Below are 20,499 nucleotides of genomic sequence, written 5' to 3'. Positions count from 1 at the left end.
GCAGCATGAGACGGTGCATTATCATGCATGAAAATGATCTTGCTGCGGAATACACTGTGCTTCTTCTTGAACCATGGCAGGAAGTGCTGTTTGAGAAACTCCACATTCATTATGGAGTTCATCTTTACCCCTTCAGGGATCCTAAAGGGGCCGACAATCTCTCTCCCCACGATTCCAGCCCAAAACATTACTCCACCTCCTCCTTGTTGGCGCCGTAGCCGTGTTTGCATGGGGTGTCCATCAACCAGCCATCCTCCACTCCATCCATCTGGACCATCGAGCGTTGCACGGCACTCATCGGTGAACAAAACAGTTTTGAAGTCAGTCTTCGTGTATTGTTTGGCCCACTGGAGCCGTTTCTGCTTGTGTGCAGTGGATAGAGGAGGTCGACAGGATGGCTTACGCACAGCTGCAAACCTCTGAAGGACTCTGCATCTTGTTGTTCGGGGGACGTTGGAGGCACCAGCAGCTTCAAAAACTTGTCTGCTGCTATGACAAGGCTTTTTTGCCGCTGCTCTTTTAGCCTGACGTAATTGCCTGTAGGAAAGAGTCCTCAATTTTCCCTTATCAGCACGCACACGTGTGTACTGTGAATCAGCTACATACTTCTTGATTGTGCGATGATCAGGATGAAGTGTCTTGGCAATGTTGATTGTAGTCATGCCTTGACCTAAACACTCCACAATTTGTTGCTTCTCAGCAGCCGACACATCCTTTTTCTTTCCCATTTTGGCAGAAAATGTAGGCTGCTTAATAATGTGGGACAGCCTTCTTAACTAGTCTTGCCTTTCATTGGACACACCTGCCAAACTAATTAGCACAGGTGTCTGTAATTGCTTACAGTGATATAAAGAGCCCTGACACACATCACCATCAATGAGTTTAACTGACAAACAAAAAAATTCTTACCTTATCACTCCTAAACACTTTTTGCATAATAATTTGGAACACAGTGTACATGTGCTTTTCCACAAAACACCAGTGGTTCACGTAGTGAATCTTACAGTTCTAACTTGCCAACCGTGGTCTGTATGGAGTTGTTCAATAAAGGGCCCAAAATTAAGATAACATAGACAGGAGAGGTCTCGTTGAATACGAATTCCTAAGTATTTGATACCCTGTGAGGGCCAGGCAAAGGGAAAGTTGGACTGGATGGAATCCTGTATGGATTTGGGAAGGGAGACATCGAGGGCCTCAGACTTCGCTGCATTGATTTTAAAATTTGACCATGTAACAAAGTGATCTATTTCAGCCATTACAGCAGGGATGGATATATGTGATTGAGTGATATATACTAGGACATCATCAGCAAATGCAGAGCACTTGTACTCGGTGCCTCCCACCTCAATCCACCTAATATTGGGGTTATGGCGAATTGATGAGAGCAGGTGCTCCATCACTAAGATGTAGAAGAGAGGGGACAGAGGACATCCCTGCCTTGTCCCATTGGTGATTATGAAAGGTGATGAAAATGTTCCATTTATCTTCAGCCTAGGTGACGTATTGTGATACAGGGCCGTGATTTTGCCTATAAAAGGGTCCCTTAGACCCCTACCCCAAGCTTTTTAAGAGAATCATATATGGCGTGCCAGGAGACTATATGGAATGCTTTCTCAGCATCCAATGAGAGTATCTAATTACAATTTTTTAACTGCATCTAGCCCAGAAAATACTTTGTGCCTAGTAGCAGTGTCTGCTAGTCCGCGGATTATCCCAGCTGTTAAGCAAGCTACACCACCTGTAGTTTGGACACTTAATTTTTTCAAAGGAAATGGTTCGGGCACCCCGGGACACTCAGTAAAGAGCATCGGGGAGGCACCCCAAGGCATAGAGGCTGGGACTGGCGGTAGGACGCCTTGCGGTGGACCGCCGAACTCGATCCTTATAAAAGCTTTTTAACTGCAGCAGCTTTGGTGGACGCTACTGGAGTTGGAATTACGCGGCTGCTGGCATGAGACTTGCCCTCCAATAGATCCTTGTAAAAGGATTTAAAGTGTACTCATTCAAATTAGAGAGACAATTTAAATTAAAAAGATTAGACTTGCCTCCACCGCAGGGGGGCTCACTCGACCCACCAGCGGACAGGCACCAGTATTAGAAGAGGGGGGCTGGCCGTCAGGGTCCACCGCGGCTCTGGCACAAACCCGGCGACACGGAGGTCGCACGGGCAGGAATGGACTGGCCGTGTTGGCTTCGTACTTTTTTGGTTTTAGAAGGGCATGACATGCCTATATCTGTGTCTCCCCCTCCTTTTACTCCTCCACCTCTTTTCTTTTCGCATGACTATATGTACTTGTCACTTTTCCATGTGTTAGTTGTGCCTTCTGAACAGTTTGGCAGCTTTTGGACACCTTTGAAGGTGTTTTCTATGTGTTTCTAAGTGTTTTTGTTTGCCTGCCATTGGTTTTAACGGTGTTTGAAGGTGTTCGACGAACAGTTCGACAAACAGTTCGACGAACATACGGGTGTTCGACTAACCGAACCGAACTCGAACACTACGGGGGTGGCTCAACACTAGTCTCTTAGTCTCTGAAATGCCTGGATGACCTGCCAACCGAGACTCATGACACTCCACAAACAAATCTCTCCTAAAGGCTCTAGGCACGAACAACCTCCCATGGGGAGTGTTAGATGGAGCATCATCTTGAGCTTTCAGAATCCCATTCTCCAAATCGGAGTCCAATGCCGCCACCACAACTCCTTTCTGTAAAATGCTATTATCCTCCTCGGCACCGACCGTAGGAGAGAAGCTGCAAGATAAAGCATCAGCTTTAACATTCTTAGTACCAGGGATATAGGTAACAGAAAAATGAAACCGAGAAAAAAAAAATGCCACCTAGCTTGACGGGCATTCAAGCGCTTGGCAGCATCCAGATAGATCAAATTCTTATGATCTGTGAACACCTGAAAAGGAAATCTAGCCCCTTCCAAAAAATGTTCAAACGCGAGTTTAATAGCCAGCAACTCCCGATTTCCAACATCATAATTCAGTTCGGTTTCCGATGTACTCGACCCTTGTTCTCCTGAGACAAAACTGCTCCGACCCCCCACTGATGAAGCATCGACCTCGACCAAAAAAGGCTTGGTCTCATCAGGCTGCATAAGGATAGGGGCAGAACTGAACCTCTCTTTGAGATACTCAAACGCTTCAATGGCCTCAGTAGTCCACTGGGCCGTATTCGCACCTTTCCTGGTGAGATCGGTTAGAGGTTTAACAATTACAGAAAAATTCTTAATGAATTTCCTGTAATAATTGGCAAAACCCAAAAATCTCTGTATAGATTTCAAACCAATAGGCCTAGGCCATTGCTGCACTGCCTGAACCTTCACAGGGTCCATCTCAAAGCCCTCGCTGGAGACAATGGAGCCCAAAAAACTAATTTTCTGCACAGCGAACTCACATTTCTCCAGCTTAGCAAAGAGTGAATTATCACTCAATAACTGCAAAACTTCACGTACACTCTGCCAATGGGACTCTAGATCTGGTGAATAAATCAAAATGTCATCCAAATACACAACCACATTCTTACCAATCAAAGGACTCAGGATGTCATTAATAAGGTTCTGAAAAAATGCAGGTGCATTGGTAAGACCAAAAGGCATCACCAGATTCTTAAAATGACCTACTGGAGTGTTAAAAGCAGTTTTCCATTCATCACCCTCCTTCATTCGTAACAAATTGTATGCCCCCGGAGATCAATTTTAGAGAACCACTTGGCCCCCACTAACTGGTTAAACAAGTCAGGAATTAACGGTAATGGGTAGGAATTGCGTATGGTAATCTTATTAATTTCATGAAAATCCAGACACGGACGTAAACCCCCGTCCTTTTTTTTAACAAAGAAAAATCCAACTGCCACAGACGACTTAGAAGGTCTAATGTGACCAGTAGCCAGGCTAGTCTGTATGTATTCCTCCAAGGCCTTTCTTTCAGGGATAGTCCGATTTAACAAGCGACTCTTGGGAAGAGTAGCTCCCGGAACAAACTCAATGGCGCAATCATAATCCCTATGAGGAGGTAAAACTTGCGACTGTTCCTCCGAAAAACCCTCAAAAAATCTTGAATAGGTACAGGTAATTCCCTTTTTTCCACAGCCTCAAAGCGACCATTACAACATTTATCATAGCACTTCGGACTCCAAGACTTAATCACATTAGTAGACCAGTCCAGTAAAGGTTGGGCAGTTTTAACCAAGGCAATCCTAGAACAACCTGAGAGGGTAAATTATCTAAAACAACCAAGTCCAAAATTTCTTGGTGAACTCCATTGATAGTGAGGGGAAATGCAGCAACCTTGTAAGTAATACATTTCAAGGGAGTGTTATCAACTGCAATCACAGAAATAGGTGATGACAAAGGTTTGAATTTCAATTTAAGGTTTTCCAAAAACCCTTTATCAATCACATTAAGTGTTGAACCACCATCCACAAATACCTGAAATTCAATCAAATCTCCCTGAAAAGTAGTACTCCCAGAAAGAAATACTCCTGCAGAGCGTAAACAAGCTATACGGGCGTAACTGACCTTTTTTTTCTTTACTTAAACGAAGCTCACAATACTTAATCAAATGGTCAGCTTTACCACAATAAAGACACAATCCCTCGGTGAACCTCCAGTCTCTTTCCTGAGAGCGGAGTGACATCGCCCCAACCTCCATCGGTTCTCCGCTGTCAGAGCAGATTTTCTGGGGACTAGGAACTGACATTACAGGAGTCTTTACCTCATTCAGCCTGCACCTCAGCCTCCTGTCCACACGAACAGCTAATTGCATGGCATCCTGCAGAGTTTCAGGTGCAGGGAATGCAATTAGCAGATCCTTAACCCTTTCACTCAGACCAGCAAGAAATAAACATTTCAGCGCAGGATCATTCCATTTAACTTCTGAGGCCCATCTCCTGAAGTGTGTGCTATAATTTTCAACATCACCTGACCCTTGATTCAAACACCTGAGTTCTGCCTCAGCAGATGAGATTCGATCAGGATCGTCATATAATAGCCCCATAGCAGAAAAAAAATTCTTCAACAGACCTTACACATGGATCATTAGGTAGGAGAGAAAAGGCCCACCCCTGTGGTTCATTGCGCAAAAGTGACATAATAAAACCAATGCGCTGTGATTCATTCCCAGAGGACCTTGGTCTCAAACGAAAATATAACAAACAAGCATTTTTCAAGGAAAAAAAAATCTTGCTGTTTACCATAAAAACATCAGGCAGTCCTACGTTGGGTTCGACAAAATGCGCTCCAGAACAGCTACTCACGTGTTGCTGAAGCTCGGCCACCTCCAGAGACAATCCCTGCAGGCATTCAGCCAAATCCTGGATGGAAACCATGCTGATCCTCGAATTTATTTCCTTTTAGTTTTTGGGGCTGGACTTACTGTTATGATCTGCAACATGAACTAAGGAAAGATAGGGGAAAGCTGTCCCTACAGTAAGACTAAGCTGAATCCCTACGATGTAGCGGGCTGCCTGTTCCTAGCGAACAGACCCGCCTTTTTCCTCGGCTAGTCTGAACGAAGACCTATAGCATAAAGGGAGGGGTCCCTAAAAGAACTAAGGACTGGGACAAAAAATGAGACACCTCCTAAACAGAGAAGTTGTTGCAGAACACAAAAAGACAAACTGATAAAAAGGTTCTAGAGGTCCCAGAAGGACCAAGCGAACTGACAGAGAAAGGCAAAACACAAGATGGAAAAAACAAACAGGAGGGTTCTAACACCGACAAGCCTACAACCGGCAGTAACCACCACCCCACCACATTACTGCATGACATCCTCTACCCCCACCTACTGTATCCTCACCCATCGCTTGTAGACTGTGAGCCCTCACGGGCAGGGTCCTCTCTCCTTCTGTACCAGTCGCTGACTCGTTTTGTTAAGATTATGTAAATGCTATGTATATCCCTATCACATGTAAAGCACCATGGAATAAATGGCGCTATAATAATAAATAATAATAATAATTCAATGTGTGGATGGTACCCGGGTCTAGAGAAGAGGAGACTCTCCTCCAGACCCGGGTACCATAATACCTGTAGTTGAAAAAGAATTAAAAAAAAAAAAAAAACCATATACTTACCTTCTGATGGCCCTCTGTCTGCTCCCAGCGGCCTGCTGGCTCTTCGGCTACTCGCCGAAGACACCGCTGAAGACACCGGACGCACGCACCGTACAGGAGACCGGGGGCCATCGGAAGGTGAGTATAATGTTTTTTTCATTTTTCAACATTTTTATTCTTTTTTTTACTATTGATGCTGCATTTGCAGCAGCGTAACTTGGTCACACAATATAAATCCATGCCGGTTGCATGGATTTATATAATGTGACCAAGTTGTCAAGCACTTTTCCAAGTGATGCTAAAATTGCTTGGAAAAGCACTTGACAATCCGCATGTGAAATCGCATGTTCAAAACGCTTCACAAACGCTTCTACCTGGCAGAAAAAATGCATGTAAAATCCACATGCATTTTTTCTGCTAGGGAGATGCAGAAATGCTCCGCAGCATTATAGGTCACAAAATCCAACTATAACACCCAGGCTCTTTCTACCTCTGCCTTTGTTGCCAGGCATCGCCTCACATATACTGTGGATGCTGCTGGATAACAGTAGTGTGTTTCGGTATAGCCTAGCTAGGACTTGCTGTCCTTCCCCTAGTTCATCTGTGTCTTCCAGCAGAGGGCTAATTATCAGTGTAATTATTTCTCTGCCTGGACCCATGGGTGGGGATGCTTCTTCTTATGCACTTCCCTATTTAAACCCAAAGTATTTAGTCTCTGGCTGCCAGTTACAGTACTTATTTTGACTCGTGACTGCTACTCTGCATCAGCCTGTTTATTCCCAGCCTTAATCTGAGCTTGTGTCTTAACTACCTGACTGCCTCTCGATTTTGTTCATTACTTTGACCTCCTGGTTCTAATCTGACATTCTGACTATTCTCTGCCAGTCCGCTTTACCAGCAAACAGCCATTCCGTGGATGCAACCCTGGGTGCCCTGCATATGTCCCGATCCCTATCTACAGGTTAAAGTGGAAAGGAAGGTTTGCCCTAGAACCCGCTAGATCAGTGGCTTGTGTAAAGTCTGTCTGTGGAAACCTTGAAGCCCTTATAATAGCTGCCAGCCTTCCACTGTGAGTGCAACTGTCACGGGTTTTCCACAACAGAGAGGGGCCAGAAGGCCAAAGCATCTTACTTCATGTACTCCTGCACTGATCAGAACCACTTCTCCTTCATATTAATCGGTGCAGCTTTCTGTTAGCAGAGCAGGGGTTAAACTGTTCAGCTTGAGTCTCTGAAGCTTACCTGCTTGGATGATCTTAGCTGTTCAGTGTTGGCCAAAGCATCTTACTTCATGTACTCCTGCACTGATCAGAACCACTTCTCCTTCATATTAATCGGTGCAGCTTTCTGTTAGCAGAGCAGGGGTTAAACTGTTCAGCTTGAGTCTCTGAAGCTTACCTGCTTGGATGATCTTAGCTGTTCAGTGTTGGCCACTTCCCTCTGTTATATATACTTACCTCTGTCAATCTGGATTGCCAGTGTTAAGTCTTGTACTGCCTGGTGAGGAGTGGAGGATTTTGTGTTCGGTAGAGACATTTGGAGTGTTGATCTTTGAGTGTTGCTTGGTGTTTCGGCTGTGGGCAAGTCCTCATCCTCTCCTACTTAGTTTCCCTTACTTTTCTCCTCAGTGTTCCTCTCTGTTGTTTGTGATTGCATATTTGTAAGATTAGCATTTTCAGTTATCCCTGTACGTCTTTCCCTTAATTGATTGGTTTGTGTATATGTATACACTATATACTCCCCACTTCCCTGGGTGGGGAGGGGGACAGGGATAGGGCTGATTCAGGAGTTCAGCAAGGTACGTGGCCCTGGTGTCTTTACCATCAGAAGTAATCCGAGGAGCAGGGATAGTTAGGGCGCCCCTAGTGTTAGAGACAGGGCAGGAGCTCCTGGCCCCGGATAATTTTACAACAGAGTCATGACAGCAACTTTACACTAACAGTTGGCAAAGCTTTTACAACTACAGTAAGTGTTGAGCCAATCACTTGCCACGAGGGTATACATTTTATAGGCAAATCACAAAACTATATAAACTGTATTGCTTACATCTTCTGTATATGCAATGATAATAACTAGTGTTGAGCGAGCACTAAAATGCTCGGGTGCTCGAAGCTCGGGCTGAGCTCGCCGTGATACTCGGGTGCTCGACCCGAGCAACGAGCCCAATGTTAGTCTATGGGAGACTCGAGCATTTTTGCTGTGGCACCCCCGGCAGTCTTTTAAAAGCCTAACAAGTGCCCAAAACGATAGTGACAGTGCTCAAATGACATGGGGACAGCATGGGGATCGCCCCAGGAAGCATTTCTGACCCCCAGGTCACTGCTGTCAACAACGTGGTCAGAGGTATTAAGCCACTTTTACGGGCTCACAATAAAACGTTCAAAAATGAAAGTGAAACTTTTTTCCTGTGAAATATGTTAAGGAACATCCTTTCCAGGGAAAAGACTTGTGTATAAGTTAAAATAAATGACCAAAAACAAAAATACTCCTCCACACCTTCGGCTATGTTCACAAGTAGCATTTTTTATGCATTTTTGCACTTTTGTATTGCTTTCAACTATGACAAATGCATTCACCGGGAAATGTCATTTTAACATTTTACAACCTTATCTGGCCATGTGCTGTGTGACACATGCATAAAGACATGGGAACAGCATGGGGAAGACCCCTGGAAGCATCTCTGACTCCCAGGTCTCTGTCTAAAAGTGTGCCCATCATAAGTGATCCTTGCCGCATCAGAAGATGCAGACTTGCAACTATCCCCATGCAAGTTCTAGTCCCAGGGCAGTGTTCAATTGTACCTCCCCCATTCCTTGCAATACAAGCGCAAGTATGCAGCCTGCCACCCACCCACCCCCAGGCTGCAATACCATACTGCTTGCTTGCTTGAACTTGAAATTGGGCCTTTTAGGCATGTGGAGGCAGGAATCTGGCCACCACGTCATGGCTGTGTTGGCCGTCTGGAATCCATACTCAGTCCCCAGCCGCCCGGCGGCCGGGTGTCCAAACTCGGACCCCAGCCGCCATGCGGCCGGGTGTCCACACACGGTCCCCAGCCGCCTGGGGGCAGCCGGGTGTCCATAAACGGTCCCCAGCCGCCCCTATTTCTCCTTGGAACATCCCCTCACACACTCACACACTTTTCTTAGCCCGGCCTGCTTTAGGCAGCATTGGACAAGCCCACCAGAGAACCAGACTCCTCCGGTGGGCCCTGACTTCTCCATCGGTGGAGTTGAGAGTGCCAAGGTGAGGAGCATGATGATGATGACAGAAGTTAGCATCTGCTATGTTTCCTTTTAATGCAAGTGTAAGTGTGCAGCCTGCCACCCACCCACCCCCAGACTGCAATTCCATACTGCTAGCTTGCACTTGAAATGGGGCCTTTTAGTTTGGAGGAGGCCGAAGCTGGCCACTACCTCATGGCTGCTTCGGCAGCGAGGTATCCATACTCAGTCCCCAGCTGCCCCTATTTGTCCTGGTGTGCCTTATACATAAGATTAAGCGCGTATACCAAAACATTACCTGTGCCCTCCCCAGTGCATTTAGTGGAAAGGAGAACCTATTCTGCTGTAGTGTGTGCATGCCAAACCCCTGTTCATGGTACATGCGAAGATGTCTCCCACCTTGCAACTGTCGTTGCAGACTTGCAACTATCCCCATTCAAGTCCTTGTCCCAGGGCAGTGTTCAATTGTACCTCTCCCATTCCTTGCAATGCAGCCTGCCACCCACCCACCCCCAGGCTGCAATACCATACTGCTTGCTTGCTTGCACTTTAAATTGGGCCTTTTAGGCATGTGGAGGCGGAATCTGGCCACCACGCCATGGCTGTGTCGGCGGCCTGGTATCCATACTCAGTCCCAAGCCGCCTGGTGGCCGGGTGTCCCCGCTTGCTCCCCAGCCTCCAGGGGGTGACCAGGTGTCCATGCTCGGTCGCCAGCCACCCCTATTTGTCCCGGTAACCTTTCCCACACTTTTCTTAGCCTGGCCTGCTTTAGGGCAGCATTGGCCGAGCCCACCGGACTATCAGACTCCTCCGGTGGGCCCTGGCTTCTCCATCAGGGGAGTTGAGAGTGCCAAGGTGAGGAGCATGATGAGGATGATAGAAGTTAGCATCTGCTTTGTTTTGTTGTAATGCAAGCGCATGTATGTAGTAGCAGCTAGGCCTGAGGTGGTCAGCGTTTTGGCGCATATCCTACCTCCTCCGTGGATTGCTGGATGTTTTCCTGCTACTATCCAAGTTCTATGACTCCCGTTAAAACAAAGCTTCAGGTGATAAATGATGGATGAGGTAGTGGCAAAGGAGAAAGAGCAGGAGGAACAGGGACCATTCACATCAATATCAGGCCAGTCAACCAGATATGTCTTGTAGGATATCTTTCTGTAACAAAAGGAGCGGTTTGGCTACACAGTTATAGGGCATACAGTGAGTGCAATGCCTACCAAAAATTTCGAGGCACTCCAATGCCCCTTGGAAATGACATGGAGGTCAGAGGGCGTTAACTAAACCTTTTTTTCCATTTATAGCAACTGGGTCTCCTGTGCACTGTTGGCCTAAGCAGTGAATGGAAGGCTTTCCAAAAATTATGAGGAACTGCAATGCCCCTTACAAAAGCGATGTGTGGCACCCCAGGGGTCTGGTCACCACAGTAATAGAGATATTACGTCGGAGAGCAAGTGGGAGGTTTCCTGGTCAGGATCCCTTAAACATGCAACATCCTCCTGCCCCAGTCCTGGGAGGGGAGAATTCTGCCCTTATAAACTGGATCTGGGGCGGGGTTGAGTGCGTCAGAGTACAGAGAACAGTCAGAGTCAGAGTGAGAGCAAGGGAAAGTAACAGCAAGGAGCTCTGTAGGAGTTAGAAGCTAAAGACCAGGGGCTGGAAGCTGAGCAGAGCTCGCCCTGGCAGAAGACAATAGGAACCGGACACAGGAGTCCGAGGCTGTGAGGACTTATATATCCAGCAGCAGAAACCAGCCGGCAGGGGATTTCAGGTCCTCTGGCCATAGAAGCCCGGAGGCTCAGTCACAAGCAAGGGACCAGCACCGCCGTCGTGGAGCGGAGGCTAACAGAAGGCCCCAAGTCACCAGCCATACGGGTGAGCACTACACGGTACACTCAGGGATGTGGGCTACTTCTACCCGCTTACAGCAAGGTAGCCAGGAAGAGTGCAGACAGACGGGGAGGCCTACAACTCCATCTGGCCAGGGTAACTCCTGCTTGCTCACAGACTGACCAGGCCTCTTATGCTAGCCAGTACTCCCGGGAGGGTCTACCTTATAATCATCAGTAAAGACCCTGAACTGCACTGCAAAGACTCTGAGTCGTTCCTGCTGCACTCGTGCACCATCACCCCCATCATCCACACTCACTGCCCTGAGGCTATACTCCTCCCGTGGGGAGTTATCCCATTCTCTGCTGCGCACACAACACCAGCCTCAGCGGTCTGCCTCGCAGCGGTGGTACACCCTGACCGCAATTCACGGGTGGCGCAGTCAGACAATTAACCTCAAAACCTAAGAAAGACTGCCACTGGTTTGACCAGCCTGAGCCACGGGACCGGGTCACCGCCACGGAGACTACAGACCCCAGAGACCCGGCACCGGGTATCCCACACACGTGTACACACGGCCCAGGGGGCGCGTCACATGCAGTACAGCATATTACAAACATAAGTCCCATTATTGGGGAGTGGGTCTCCCATAGTATTTGCTTATGCCTTGCAAGCAAAAGCTGCCAAAAATTAGGACAGAGCAACTTGCAATGCCCCTTACAAGAGCCATGCAGTACAGCATATTACAAACATAAGTCCCATTATTGGGGAGTGGGTGTCCCATAGTATTTGCTTATGCCTTGCAAGCAAAAGCTGCCAAAAATTAGGACAGAGCAACTTGCAATGCCCCTTACAAGAGCCATGCAGTACAGCATATTACAAGCATAAGTCCCATTATTGGGGAGTGGGTCTCCCATAGTATTTGCTTATGCTTTCCAAGCAAAAGCTGCCAAAAATTAGGACGGAGCAACTTGCAATGCCCCTTACAAGAGCCATGCAGTACAGCATATTACAAACATAAGTCCCATTATTGGGGAGTGGGTGTCCCATAGTATTTGCTTATGCCCTGCAAGCAAAAGCTGCCAAAAATTAGGACGGAGCAACTTGCAATGCCCCTTACAAGAGCCATGCAGTACAGCATATTACAAACATAAGTCCCATTATTGGGGAGTGGGTCTCCCTTAGTATTTGCTTATGCTTTCCAAGCAAAAGCTGCCAAAAATTAGGACGGAGCAACTTGCAATGCCCCTTACAAGAGCCATGCAGTACAGAATATTACAAACATAAGTCCCATTATTGGGGAGTGGGTCTCCCATAGTATTTGCGTATGCTTTCCAAGCAAAAACTGCCAAAAATTAGGACGGAGCAACTTGCAATGCCCCTTACAAGAGCCATGCAGTACAGCATATTACAAACATAAGTCCCATTATTGGGGAGTGGGTGTCCCATAGTATTTACTTATGCCCTGCAAGCAAAAGCTGCCAAAAATTAGGACAGAGCAACTTGCAATGCCCCTTACAAGAGCCATGCAGTACAGCATATTACAAACATAAGTCCCATTATTGGGGAGTGGGTCTCCCATAGTATTTGCTTATGCTTTCCAAGCAAAAGCTGCCAAAAATTAGGACGGAGCAACTTGCAATGCCCCTTACAAGAGCCATGCAGTACAGCATATTACAAACATAAGTCCCATTATTGGGGAGTGGGTGTCCCATAGTATTTGCTTATGCCTTGCAAGCAAAAGCTGCCAAAAATTAGGACGGAGCAACTTACAATGCCCCTTACAAGAGCCATGCAGTGCAGCATATTACAAACATAAGTCCCATTATTGGGGAGTGGGTGTCCCCAGGGGCGGAACTACCGCCCGTGCAGCCGGTTCATTGAACGGGGGCCCCGAGGGAGAGGGGGCCCCTCCAGCCTCCAGCAGGGCCGCCATCAGGGCATGACTGCCCTGACTCCAGTATGGGGCCCGGCCGGTAGGAGCCCCCCTCTTGTGCGTCTCTCTCCTCATGGGGCCCCCGGCCCCATGCAAAGCGCCGGGTCCAGGACATCTCCTAATTCCTCTGACTTCCGGTCATGTGACGGCGCCGTCACATGACCGGAAGGCAGGAGAACCTGGTGTCAGCGATTTGGACGAGCGCCAGGATTCTGCAGGGATCGCGTGGGGGTAAGTATAACAAGTTTTATTTTTTTTTTAAATACAATTAACTAGGAGTGGGGGGAATGGGAGATGCACATGGGGGGAGGGGAGAGATGAGAGATGCACATGGGGGGAGGGGAGAGATGAGAGATGCACATGGGGGAGAGGGGAGAGATGCACATGGGGGGAGGGGAGAGATGAGAGATGCACATGGGGGGGAGGAGAGATGAGAGATGCACATGGGGGGGAGGAGAGATGAGAGATGCACATGGGGGGGAGGGGAGAGATGAGAGATGCACATGGGGGGGAGGGGAGAGATGAGAGATGCACATGGGGGGAGGGGAGAGATGAGAGATGCACATGGGGGGGAGGGGAGAGATGAGAGATGCACATGGGGGGGAGGGGAGAGATGAGAGATGCACATGGGGGGGAGGGGAGAGATGAGAGATGCACATGGGGGGGAGGGGAGAGATGAGAGATGCACATGGGGGGAGGGGAGAGATGAGAGATGCACATGGGGTGGAGGGGAGAGATGAGAGATGCACATGGGGGAGGGGAGAGATGAGAGATGCACATGGGGGGCAGGGGAGAGATGCACATGGGCGGGAGGGGAGAGATGCACATGGGCGGGAGGGGAGATATGAGAGATGCACATGGGGGAAGGGGAGAGATGAGAGATGCACGGGGGGGATGAGAGATGCACGGGGGGGATGAGAGATGCACGGGGGGGATGAGAGATGCACGGGGGGGGATGAGAGATGCACGGGGGGGATGAGAGATGCACGGGGGGGATGAGAGATGCACGGAGGGGATGAGAGATGCACGGGGGGGATGAGAGATGCACGGAGGGGATGAGAGATGCATGGGGGGATGAGAGATGCACGGGGGGGGGATGAGAGATGCACGGGGGGGGGATGAGAGATGCACGGGGGGGATGAGAGATGCACGGGGGGGATGAGAGATGCACGGGGGGATGAGAGATGCACGGAGGGGGATGAGAGATGCACGGGGGGTGGATGAGAGATGCACGGGGGGTGAGCTGCACATGGGGGGGTGAGAGATGCACATGGGGGGTTATGTTTACATAACTTTGTTGCCTTATGAAGGGCGGGGGGGGGGCCCCAAAAATTTCTTGCACAGGGGCCCACTACAGTCTGTGTCCGCCCCTGGGTGTCCCATAGTATTTGCTTATGCCTTGCAAGCAAAAGCTGCCAAAAATTAGGACGGAGCAACTTGCAATGCCCCTTACAAGAGCCATGCAGTACAGCATATTACAAACAAAAGTCCCATTATTGGGGAGTGGGTGTCCCATAGTATTTGCTTATGCCTTGCAAGCAAAAGCTGCCAAAAATTAGGACAGAGCAACTTGCAATGCCCCTTACAAGAGCCATGCAGTACAGCATATTACAAATATAAGTCCCATTATTGGGGAGTGGGTGTCCCATAGTATTTGCTTATGCCTTGCAAGCAAAAGCTGCCAAAAATTAGGACGGAGGAACTTGCAATGCTGGCACCCTGGTGATATAGTGGTGGTGGAGGCTGAGGATAAGGAGAAGAAGATAAAACAGCCGAAACGAGGAAGCGTATACCCATGTGTGGGTGTGAAGCGGTGCATGTGAATACACCTCCCGAAATAACACAGTGGATTTGACTTTATGTTACTCTGCTGTCATTTGGTGGTGATGAGAAGTCTGGCCCAATCCAGCCCTTGTTCATTTTGATAAGGGTCAGCTTGTCAGCATTGTCAGTTGACAGGCGAGTGCGCTTATCAGTTATAATTCCCCCAGCGGCACTAAAAACACGCTCCGATAACACGCTAGCGGCAGGGCATGCCAGGACCTCCAAGGCGTACAGAGCGAGTTCATTCCAAGTGTCCAGCTTGGATACTCAATAATTAAAAGGCACAGAGGAATCACGGAGGACACTGGTACGGTCGGCAAGGTACTCCCTCACCATCTTTTGAAACTTTCCACTCCTTGTGAGAGTACCCCGCGCCTCAGGGCCTGTAAGCTGGGCGGGTGTCAGAAAACTGTCCCAGAACGTTGACAGTGTTCCCCTTCCTCTGCTGGATTGGAGTTGCATCTCTCTCGCCTGTACGCCTTGGTTGGGCAACAAACTGTGACCTCTGCCGCTAGCGTGTTCAGATGGGAATTTTTTTAAGAGTTCTGCAGCAAGGGCCTTCTGGTACTGCCCCATTTTTGTAGACCTCTCCACCTCAGGAATAAGAGAGTGAAAGTTCTCCTTGTAGCGGGGGTCTACAAGTGTCACCAACCAGTAATGACTGTCACCCAACATTTTGACAACGCGAGGGTCACGGTTAAGGCAGCGTAACATAAAGTCAGCCATGCGTGCCAGACAGGTAACGGGCAAGATTTCCGTGTCCTCACCAAGATGACGACTGACCATGCTCTCCTCCTCCTCCTCCTCTTCCTCCTCCCCCCTGTCCTCAGGCCACCCACGCTGAACCGACGGTATGACACTTGTACAGGTACTACCGTCTACAACGCATGATAGCAGCTCCTGTTCTTCCTCCTCCTCCTCCTCCTCTCCCTCATTGTCCCCCAATGCACGTTGGGATGAGATGAGGCTGGGCTTTGTGTAATCGCCCGCTACGGCTTCTTGATCCATCTCATCATACTCTGGCTTCAATGCCTCCTCTTTAATTCTCTGCAGAGAGCGTTGCAAAAGACAGACAAGTGGGATGCTGACACTAATGATGGCTTCATCGCCACTCACCATCTTGGTGGCCTCCTCAAAGTTTGTCAGGATGGTACATATGTCAGACATCCAGGTCCACTCCTGAGGTCTTATATGTGGAGTCTGACCTGAATATCGACGGCCTTGTTGCAGCTGGTACTCCACAACTGCTCTCTTCTGCTCACAAATCCTTTGCAACATGTGGAGAGTAGAGTTTCAACGTGTGGGGACATCACACACCAGTCGGTGTGCCGGAAGCTGCAAACGCTGCTGCAACACAGCAAGGGTGGCGGAAGCTGTAGCCGACTTGTGAAAATGAGCTGACAGGCGGCATACTTTCACGAGCAGATCTGGCAACTCGGGGTGCGATTTAAGAAACCGCTGAACCACGAGGTTAAGCACATGAGCCAGGCATGGTACGTGTGTGATCTCACCTCGCCTCAGAGCTGCCACCAGGTTACGGCCATTGTCACACACGACCATGCCGGGATGTAGGTTCAGCGGTCTCAGCCACAGATCTGCCTGCTCTTTCACAGCTGTCCACAACTCACAAGCAGTGTGAGGTTTATCACCTAAGCTTATGAGTTTCAGCACAGCCTGTTTCCGCTTGGCGGAGGCAGTACTGCAATGCTTCCAGCTTGTAACTGATGTGGTGATATCTGAGATGGAGGCTGAACATGAGGAGGAGGAGGAGGATGCGCAGGAGCTGTACACTGTGGGGGCAACTCTGACTGACATAGGGCCCGCAATCCTCGGTGTGGGGAGGATGTGTTCCGTCCCAAGGTCCGACTGGGTCTCGGCTTCCACTATGTTTACCCAGTGTGCCGTCAGAGAGATGTACCGTCCCTGGCCACAAGCATTTGTCCACGTGTCCGTTGTCAGGTGGACTCTCCCAGTAACTGCGTTGTTGAGGGCACGGCAGATGCTTTGGGACACGTGCTTGTGTAGTGCGGGGATGGCACACCGGGCAAAATAGTGTCGGCTGGGGACCGAGTACCAAGGGACGGCCATCGCCATAAGATTGCGGAAGGATTCCGTCTCCACCAGCCTAAAAGGCAGCATTTCCAACGCAAGCAGTCGTGAAATGTGTGAATTTAGGACTGTGGCCTGTGGGGCGTTAGCAGCGAATTTCCGCTTTCGTTCAAAGGTCTGGGATATGGACAATTGAACGCTGCGGTGGGACGTGGACGTTGATGCTGTTTCTTGAGAAACTGCCATAACAAGTGAAGACTGAGAGGAGGGGGCATCTTTACATGCAGTATGGACAGGGGATTGCCTTGCACACACAACAGGGGGTTCTATTGCACGCACAACAGTGGAAGAATCAGTGGTGACACCCGCTGACGCTGGTCGTGGACCCTGGGTTGGACCCACAAAGTCGGGTGCTTTGCTGCCATGTGCCTGATCATGCTGGTGGTGGTCAGGCTGGTAGTTTTGTCACCCCTGCTGATGCTGGCATGGCAGGTGGAACATATGGCCTTTTTGGGGCTATCAGCAGAGTCTTTAAAAAAATTCCAGACTCTGGAAAACCTACCGCTTGTACTGGCAACGTCCCTCGTGTTGGTGTTACGGGGAACGGTTGCCTGCCTTCTGTCTGCGGCCACCACACTGCTTCTTCCTGCCTGTTGGGGTACTCTGCCTCCCTCCCCCTGTGTGCTGCTGGCCTCACTCTGCATGTCCTCCTTCCACGTTGTGTCAGTTATTAGATCATCCACCACCTCCTCCTCTTCCACTTGCGCACCACGATCCTCCTCCTCACTTCCTGGCAATTGTGTCTCGTCATCGTCCACCTCTTGTGTCAGATTGCCAAGGTCGAATTCCTGTGGCCGTGGCTGTTCAAATATTTGGGCATCGCAACATGGGATCTCCTCTTCCACCACTTCAAGCATATCAGGCGAGGGGCCCAAATATGGAAATGGACCAGTGAACAGCTCTTCAGAGTGTCCAAGTGTGGGATCACTTGCTGTCTGACGACACTCAGCATGGTGGGAGGAAGGAGCATCAGGGTGAGGAGGAGTATGCGGTCGAGACTCACGGCTACTAAGAGTTGACCGTGTTGAAGACAGACCGGAGGTGGTGGTGCCCAGGTAACTGAAAGTATTATCTGCTATCCAATTAATAACCTGTTCACACTGATCAGTTCTCAATACTGGTGTTGTTCTGTGCTTCCCTAGTAATTCGGTCAAGAAGTGGGAGCGAGAAGATGTGGCTGTTGGTTGTGGCACATTTTCACCTTGGCCACGGCCCCGTCCTCTGCACGAACCATCACCAGAACGTCCACTTCCACGTCCCTTGCCACGCACCTTGCCCATTGTAAATGAAGTAAAATAGCTTACACTTGCACTATCAATGGAAAAAGGGTAATAAAGAGTAGATTAGAACCGTGGAAGAGGAAAACCACAGTTATTGTTTACTGGGGTATACCACACTTTTTTAAATAGAGATATTTGCGGCTGAACAGTGAGCGACACACTCAAACTGCTTTTTTTTTTAGATACCAAAGGCCCAAAACTGGATAGTACAGCGATTTGACCCGTGGAACTGCGAAACCACACTGGGATGTTGGGCCTACACAAGACTATTTTCAACAGATATATTTTTGTGTCAAAACAGTCAGGAGACACTACTGTTTTTCTTTACGGAAAATATACCAAAACCTGAATAATAGAGATTTTTTACCGTGGGATGGCAAAACCACAGTTATTGTTTACTGGGGTATACCACACTTTTTTAAATAGAGATATTTGCGGCTGAACAGTGAGCGACACACTCAAACTGCTTTTCTTTTAGATACCAAAGGCTCAAAACTGGATAGTACAGCGATTTGACCCATGGAACTGCGAAACCACACTGGGATGTCGGGCCTACACAAGACTATTTTCAACAGATATATTTTTGTGTCACAACAGTCAGGAGACAATACTGTTTTTCTTTACGGAAAATATACCAAAAGCTGAATAATAGAGATTTTTTACCGTGGGATGGCAAAACCACAGTTATTGTTTACTGGGGTATACCAGACTTTTTTAAATATATAGATTTGCGGCTGAACAGTGAGCGACACACTCAAACTGTTTTTTTTTTAGATACAAATGGCCCAAAATGGATAATACAGAGGTTTGAACCGTGGAAGTGCAAAACAACACTTCTGTTTCTCTAGCCTACACCAGACTATTTTCAACAGTTATATTTGTGTCTGAAAAATCAGAGACATGCTTTTTTTTGGTGGGGGGGGACACCAAAAGGTTAATAAGACGGGTATTTGTACAGTGTGAAGGAGGAAAAAAAAAGGAGGATTTAGATGAAAAAAAAAAGGATTTTTCCTGGCCCCCGACACCTGGTGCTAAGTCCAGCAATTTCAGCAACAGGAGCACACAGGACTGTAATGCAGCGTTTGCTGGTATAACCACTGTGTCTCCTATACAGCCTGCCTGCCTGGTATCTGGGATGGATATTAGTCCTGAAAAGGACTGTTTGTTTGTTCTGGCAGCCTTTACAGACCCTACGCTAACTATTTTGCAGTTTATATCTCTCCCTAAATCAGCAGCGCTGTCCCTACACTGTCTAATCCGTAGCGACTGTGTCCAAGATGGCGGCGCCCCATTTTAAATACTCGAGGTGACGCTGTGCGGCCAGCCAATCACTGTAATGCCCACAACCAACATGGTTGCAGAATTACAGTGACTGGCTGGCAATCCCTGCATGTTCATTGGCTCTGTAAAGAGCGCCAAACATGCAGGGCGGAGACCCGAGCTCCCGCCCGAGTAACCCGGAAATGCTCGGTGCTCGCCGAACATCCCGAGTAGCGTGATGCTCGGGCGAGTACCGAGCAGTGTCGAGCATGTTCGCTCAACACTAATAATAACAAGAATTACGAGAAAATAGATATTCATGCACATTTTTATGTCGACTGAGAGTGGGTCTCTCATGGTCCCAGGAACTCTGTAGATGCCAGTTGGTATGGAACTAGTGTGACACTTTAGTGTGTTTATTTTTCTTGATGTAAGTTCAGCAATAATTCAGTCAGCTGGATACATTTTCTAAAATGTGACATTGCAGGGTCTGCCTTCTCTGTGATCTCACTGATGCACATTGTGCGTTTCACTAAAATTTACCAATCTGTCAATCATAGTGGCTCTCTAGCTCAAAAAGTAATATTCTCTAAGGCATCTCACTGCCAAGAGATTTGTTTTTAAAAAAATATTATGGAAGTGTCCAAAACTATGTGCCACAGGACAGCAATCTAATTTTACATTAAGATGAAAAAAAACACTTTTGATTTTCTCATTTCAGGTCAATATATCACAGGCACTGGTTCACTTACTGGGCTTTCACACAGCATCAATCATTTTCTATATGACAGCAGAAAAAAGCTGTACATTGTATTTGGCTATCTCAGGCAGTCCAATAGAGAATAAATGAAGTAGGGGTAGACAAGTCCGGCTACCGCTCCATTCAGATGGGGCTCTCCAAAGTTCTGTTCTCGGGATTGGCGATACATTCTAAAGATAGCAATAACCCTTTAACCCCTTCCCGTCAAAGCCTCTTTTCAC

Source organism: Phyllobates terribilis, unplaced genomic scaffold, assembly GCF_046119375.1.
Source record: "Phyllobates terribilis strain yellow unplaced genomic scaffold, ASM4611937v1 Scaffold_1__5_contigs__length_1240528914, whole genome shotgun sequence".
Taxonomy (NCBI): Eukaryota; Metazoa; Chordata; class Amphibia; order Anura; family Dendrobatidae; genus Phyllobates; species Phyllobates terribilis.
The sequence above is the reverse complement of the archived record's forward strand: the minus strand, read 5'-3'. Positions refer to the sequence as shown.